This window comes from Periplaneta americana, chromosome 6 (assembly GCF_040183065.1).
Source record: "Periplaneta americana isolate PAMFEO1 chromosome 6, P.americana_PAMFEO1_priV1, whole genome shotgun sequence".
NCBI classification, from domain to species: domain Eukaryota; kingdom Metazoa; phylum Arthropoda; class Insecta; order Blattodea; family Blattidae; genus Periplaneta; species Periplaneta americana.
In genome coordinates, this window is record NC_091122.1 from 60,698,443 (window position 1) to 60,706,263 (window position 7,821).

The following is a 7,821-nucleotide window of genomic DNA, read 5'->3' on the forward strand; positions in this document are numbered from 1 at the left end:
GTGTGTGTGTGTGTGTGTGTGTGTGTGTGTGTGTGTGTGTGTGTGTGTGTGTGTGTGTGTGTGTGTGTGTGTGTGTGTGTGTGTGTGTGTGTGTGTGTGTGTGTGTGTGTGTGTGTGTGTGTGTGTGTGTGTGTGTGTGTGTGTGTGTGTGTGTGTGTGTGTGTGTGTGTGTGTGTGTGTGTGTGTGTGTGTGTGTGTGTGTGTGTGTGTGTGTGTGTGTGTGTGTGTGTGTGTGTGTGTGTGTGTGTGTGTGTGTGTGTGTGTGTGTGTGTGTGTGTGTGTGTGTGTGTGTGTGTGTGTGTGTGTGTGTGTGTGTGTGTGTGTGTGTGTGTGTGTGTGTGTGTGTGTGTGTGTGTGTGTGTGTGTGTGTGTGTGTGTGTGTGTGTGTGTGTGTGTGTGTGTGTGTGTGTGTGTGTGTGTGTGTGTGTGTGTGTGTGTGTGTGTGTGTGTGTGTGTGTGTGTGTGTGTGTGTGTGTGTGTGTGTGTGTGTGTGTGTGTGTGTGTGTGTGTGTGTGTGTGTGTGTGTGTGTGTGTGTGTGTGTGTGTGTGTGTGTGTGTGTGTGTGTGTGTGTGTGTGTGTGTGTGTGTGTGTGTGTGTGTGTGTGTGTGTGTGTGTGTGTGTGTGTGTGTGTGTGTGTGTGTGTGTGTGTGTGTGTGTGTGTGTGTGTGTGTGTGTGTGTGTGTGTGTGTGTGTGTGTGTGTGTGTGTGTGTGTGTGTGTGTGTGTGTGTGTGTGTGTGTGTGTGTGTGTGTGTGTGTGTGTGTGTGTGTGTGTGTGTGTGTGTGTGTGTGTGTGTGTGTTTTTTTTTTTTGTTTTTTTTTTTTTTTTTTAGAGACTATTGATAGAATAGCTGCTTTGGAGTCTGACAATATAACTGCATTTTTAAATTTATTGATGTGGCATAGAAGATTCCTGAGACTTTCACTTATTGCAATGATTTCTCCATCAAAACTTGTTGTTCCATACCCAAGAGATCTATAAAGTGAGAAGAGACAGCACGTAACACCTGCACCAGCACCTTGTTCTCTGGAGATCAAGGATCCGTCAGTGTATAAATGAAGCCAGTTTTGTGGAGGGTACCTAATATTAATTGTCTCTAAAGACAATTGTTTTAGTATTTCAGTGTTTACTTCTGATTTTAGTATTTCTTCTGTTAAATTTAGATTATATTCTATATTTAATAGAGTTAAAGGGTTTGGTTTAATTTGTAGGTTTTCTTTTAAATTCGGGATATTGATTTTCTGTTTTAATTCTTGAACAATGGATATGAAACTTTTTTGAGTTTTCAATCTACAGAGAGGACTGTATGAATGCCAATTGTTTCCTGGTAATCTGATAAGTTTTTCATATTGAATCAGTGCTTTTTCTTCTATTGTCATTTTGATGCTGTTAATATTAGTGAGGAATCTCATAGAATCTATTGGAGTTGTTTTGATTCCACCAGTAATGAGTCTGAGAGCTTGGTTTTGAACATATTCTATTTCGTTAATGAAAAGTGAAGTAATTAAAATTTCTCCGCAGTATGTCAGCACTGGCTGTATAAACATTTTGTATGTAGTGTTCAAAGTATTCCTAGAGCATCCCCATTTCTTTCCTGCTAGTCTTTTTAGAAGGGAGAATCTTTTACGAGCTTTTTCAGAAATGTATTTCAAATGGTTGCTCCATGTTAACTTACTATCGAAAATAACTCCAAGATATTTGGATTCATAAGTCCTAGGAAGGTGTTGGCCATTGTATTGGATATTGAATTCTCTTTCTTTTTTACCAAGTGAAAATATTTGGTAGTTACTTTTGCTTAAATTGAGTGTCATCAAATTTGATGTATTCCATTCATGTAATTGATTTAGAGCTTTAAGAGCAGAATTTTGTCTATGTCTGTAAGATCCGGAAGTCCACAAAACTATATAATCTGCAAATAGTGCTGTTTTCATGTTTGATTCCTCTAATAGGGAGGGTAAGTCATTTATATAAATATTGAATAAAGTTGTGCTGAGGACAGCGCCCTGAGGTAGACCTCGATATGTTTGTCTGTAACTAGAAAGTGAGTTATTGAATTTAGTGGCAATGAATCTTTGACTAAGGAATTCTGATATCCATCTGAACATATTGCTGGAGATACCTAATTTCTGGAGTTTTAGTAATAATTTATTTCTCCAAACAGAGTCATATGCTAACTGAAAGTCAATAAATGTTGCCAAGGTATCTTCTTTCTTGTTAAAACTGTCTTTTATTTCTTGGCCGAGGCGTATGACTTATTCGTTGGTAGAGTGTAGTTGTCGAAAGCCGGCTTGTCTTGGTGATAAAAGATTTTGGGATTCTAAATACCAAGTTAATCTGTTGGAGATCATGGACTCCATGGTTTTTGCTATAATGCTTAATAGTGCTATTGGTCGATAACTATTAACATCATGAGCAGGTTTCCCTTTTTTGTGAATTGGTACAATGATTGCTTTTTTCCAAGCTGCAGGAATTGAGGTGTTCCATGATAAATTGAAAATGGATAAAAGTACAGACTTGGCTTTTTCCCCCAGATGTTTAAAAAATTCGGAATGAATGTTGTCGGGGCCAGGAGATTTCTTGGTTTTTAAATTTTGTAGCCACCAAAACGTTAAAATATGGTGTTCACTTAAATCGGCTACAACTTGCCATTTAACCACTCCAATATGAAATGGGTAAAGTGTAATGAGTACAACGTAATATGCTTCATCATGCAGAAGGGAGAGATAGAAAGCATACCTACCAGCAGCCATGGATGCAAACCAGTCTTATGTGCAGGTAAGAGACGCTATAGTAGGGAGCAAGAATATTGGCGGATGGAGGTATACCCCTTCATACTACCCAACCCATGTTCCACCCCTACTTTAGCTGTAAACGTTCTTCGAAGGGTCGCTTCTGAAACATCTTTCACTTCTTGCTACGTAACCTTGTAACATCGAAATAGTGTTTATATATAAACACTGTCTGTGTGTCAGTATTTAGTGTAATTTCTGTGTGTAGCATTATAATTATTTCATTAAACAACAGCAATGTGAACACTTCATTTGTTATCATACAAACTACTGGTATACAATATGCGACATGATTTTATAACTATTATACTGATATCGAATAGCATTCGTATTTTGAGGTGAATGAAATAAGAAAATTAGTTGAATTCATATCTTCCAAGTTCGACAGTCTTAGAGAGGAATTGGCGCACACAAGACATGGACTCAACTCCACGCAGGAGGAGATGAAGAGGCTAGTGCAAGAAAATGACCATCTCAAACAGGAAGTGAGTGATCTGCAACAGTACACACGCAGAGACAATATAATGCTATTTGGAGTTCCGGAGATCGATGAACAATCAACTTATGAAGTCATTGACCAAATATCGGAAGTCATAGGCGGTAGTGAATTAGTGCAACATCCAGGCCAGGGAAGATGCGTCCTATTGTCATCCGCTTCACAAAGAGTAGAAGTCGTGATGAATGGCTCCAGCTGTTCAGAAATGAGGCCAAAAATGATGGCAGCGGTCCTGGGATTGCGACAAAGAAAGTCAACAGGGACCTTCCGGCAGGAAGAATCACAGCAGGTGACCAACTGACAGCAGTGACCAGAGACCTTTTGAACAAGACAAGGGTTGCAAGAAAAGATGAAGCCAGTCCCGTGAGTAAAATCACTAATGTTGACAATGTAAATAGTATTGTGTCGGTACCCAGGTTTCATTTTATATAATATAATTGACTTAACAATGGCTAGTAATACTATATTAAATGAAATCCATCAGTGCAAATTTAATAATAATAATAATAATAATAACACAATGGTTTTTACTTCACTGCAATGATTATACTGCCAATATACTATCAGATCTTAAAATATTTCACTTAAACTTATAGTGACCTAATTCCTGTTTTCCTCTTTCTCTTAATAACCAGAATTTCAATCATATTACGAAAATTTTAATTTGTTGTATTAATTAAAATTTTTTTTAAGTATTCGTAAAAACTATAAATAATTCCTTTCGCTTGGCTCCGCGTATCCGCTCCCTTTCTAGACATGTCACTCAACTAGGCACAGAAGCAATTCCACTGTTAGTGTTGAAAATTACTGTTTGAATATGTACACAGTGAACAGACAACAGCTACGATGACTACACTCTCAATACACAACGATTGGCTTGCAAGCAACTACACCCGAACGCATCTACACACTGCCAGTAAGTCATACCAATGGACAGGTCAGAAGAGAGGGGGTGGTACGTGCAAAAATGTGCTATGTACGACCCGCCAATATCTTTGCTCCCTACTATAGCCCGAGGGTGCTCTGTGCTGATGACCACTGATATAATCAATCATCATTCATGGCAAAATCAAATATTAAAATACACATTCTTACATTATGCAAAAATAAGGGAGAAAAATGCTCGAAGAGAAGAATAATACGGGAGCCGGGAGACTTAAAATTAGGGGCAAATATGGGAAATCCCAGGAAATACGGGAGGGTTGGCAACCCTAAATGTAACACATACAATAATTAATACATCTAGGTACATTATGTACTCAAAATAAATTGGACCAATGAAATAATATATCCGTCATTATCTGTAATGTCTAGACTCTAGAGTTCCTTTATAATGAGATTTGAGAAGTTGACCCCATCAACATTAAAATATGTAATGATTTGATAGCGCCAAAATGGAAAAACTCCCATGAGAAGTAAAACCGTATTTCTATATATTATATACAAATATTAAACGAATTTGATATATAATTTAATATATATAAAATATAAAATTATTATTACAGCTAATTTATCACTGAAAAATAAGGAAAAGCTGTTAACTTGAATTTATTGAAGGCAAAGCCGTTACTGGATTATGCAACAAGGTAGGCGATATTTGGATCACGTGTCTCAACTCTCATATTCAATTTTATAATCGAAGAACCCTTGCATGTGCTCGATTACACTGATCTGAAGTGCTTGAAAGTGAAACTAAACGCCAACATAGCACAAGAACACAGAAAAACAGAACAGGAAAATACACTCTATGTCAATTCTACATAATGCCTATTTGCTATATATATACATTTTTTTAAAATTGATCTCGTTAAAGCATGCTTGAAGATAATTGAATCGGTCATTGCAAAAAGGCCATGAGTCAACTTTTTTACGAAAATGAGTTATGCATTGAAAATTGTGCTGTAGGGGTAGCCCGACCAGTCTATGTAAGAAGATCATGAATATACTTTCAAACAGTGCTGAAATCGAAGCTTGAAATTTCCACTTCTTGCAGAAAGGTCATGAGTCTTTGACTCGTGACCTTTTTGCAATGAGTGACTTTAAACCTGTAGTCTATATTCAAAATGTTCATTCGCGGGAATTAATAGTGTTTCCTGTATCTTTTTCATTTCAACTTTAATACTCATATTTGGAGTTAAGATTTTGTTGTGGAAAGATGTCAGAATCCGATTCTTCAAGTTTTACCAGCTAAAATACGCAGTTCCCATCTTGCAGTCTGTCAAGCGAGCTGCAATAGCAGAATTGATGGTTCACCATAGAAGGTCCAAAAATTGTATGCCAATATTAATAAAATTTCTGAACTTAGTCTAAAAGGGAATAATGTTTGTGGATTGACCTTTGATTTTATGCAAAATTTGCCGCTGCCAAATATTCCTGTATAAAACATTTTTTATTTGAGACAGTTATGTGTTTGGCATACATAATCAAAAAACTAATCTCTCACATTTTTATGTATATCATGAAGAAGAAGCACACAAAGGTGAAAATGACGTATGTTCATTTCTGTTTCATTACATCCAGAAGCATATTCCACAGAATGTAACTGAGCTGCATCTGTTGTCTGACAGGTGCGTCGGTCAAATAAAAACAACACAATGATCCGCTTTTGTTTATCCACTGTAACAACAAAGTGATTCCAAATTATATAACGTTACTCTTTCCAATAAGAGGTCACAGCTTCCTACCAAACGACAGGGATTCTGGCACTGTAAAGAAACTGATAAAAAGTTACGAAAGGGTCTATCTACCTAAGGAATATGTTATGATTAAAAAGGTGTCATGTAAGTTCTCAGTAGAAACACTGATGCTTTGCCAGTACTGGACTTTAAGTGATGTTGGTCTATTTATTACAAGAAGATTTTTCTCTCTGAATCAAGTACGGAAAAAATTCCCAAGGTACATAAAATGTCTTTTTCTCCTTCTAAGTGGATGGAGTCCACACCCGTGGAGTAACGGTCAGCGCGTCTGGCCGCGAAACCAGGTGGCCCGGGTTCGATTCCCGGTCGGGGCAAGTTACCTGGTTGAGGTTTTTTCCGGGGTTTTCCCTCAACCCAAAATGAGCAAATGCTAGGTAACTTTCGGTGCTGGACCCCGGACTCATTTTACCGGCATTATCACCTTCATCTCATTCAGATGCTAAATAACCAAAGATGTTGATAAAGCGTCGTAAAATAACCTACTAAAAAAAAAATAAGTGGATGGCGTTTGAATACAACTCAAACTGTCCTGGTCAAATAAAAACTTAATAGTTCATCGATGGTACCGGCAAAGAGAAATTCAATCTCCTTCACAGTTACAACAAGAATCCTGTACTTCCTACAGAGTTGGCTTATCCTTCAAAACAGATGCTAATCAATGAAAAAAGAAATGGGAACATTCTTAAGGTGAAGAAGTACATATATTCAAGCTGAGTGTACAGAGTTTTACGATCAACTTCAGGAAAGGCGAAGACAAGGAGGAAAAGAAGCTGAAAATGATCAGGAGGACTAAAAACAAACAAACAAAAAACTACTTTCGCAATCTCTCTTCTATCCAAAGTGTGTAGATTTTCATTAGAGTCCATTCTTGTCCTAAATAAAATATAGCTATACAGGGTGATTCACGTGGATTTACCGTCCTTTACGGAGGTTATTTCCGAAGACATTCTAAGCAAAAAATATCATACAAACATGGGTCCTATTCTCAATATTTACAGAGTTACGTTTCGTTATTGGAACGCATTGCTGTGAACGCGTGATCTTGGTCAGCGTGCAGTCAGCAGCCAGCATGAGCGCTATGGAAATCAAAGATAGCCGTATGCAGTTACGTAGCACGATGAGTGCCATTTACAAGCATGCAGCGACACTTTTTAAAATGTGTTAAAAACTCTCCAAGACTGTTAATTAGGATGCAAAATTGAATTCCAAATAATTAAGTCGGTGGAAATGGTGTGATTTGTAATAACTGTTGTGATAGGTGCGTTAGAATGATGTAATTTTTAGTTAAAAAATAGAAAAAGATGTCTGTACGAAGCAACTAAGGACTTCACAGCACATTTTTAGCTTCATAAAACTTGCCAATTAAAGAACTGCTACTTCTGAATGGTTCATTCTCTATTTGTATTATTCTTTTACCTACAAACTAAAGAAAAAACGTATTTTACAAACAACTTTAAATTAGTGTAACTCTGAAAATATTGAGAATAGGAACTATGATTATATTACATTTTGTTCAAAATGTCTTCAGGAAAAACCTCCGTAATGGACAGTAAGTCCTTGTGAATCACCCTGTATAATATGAAAATAGAACGCATAAGTGTTCTCATTCATTGTATATTGGTGCATTAAACAATTTATGTAATTAGAACATTATTTGCTAAAAATATATTTTATTAATTGGCAAAATGTGAACGTTCATTGCAAAAAGGTCATGAGTCATTGATTTTGAAAATGTGTTTTATGCCAAACAAAAAATTTTAAATGAAAAATGTGTAATGCAATATTTTCCTTGGTAACGCTTTAATCATTGACAGTCGGATGAGAATTAAAAATTAGATAG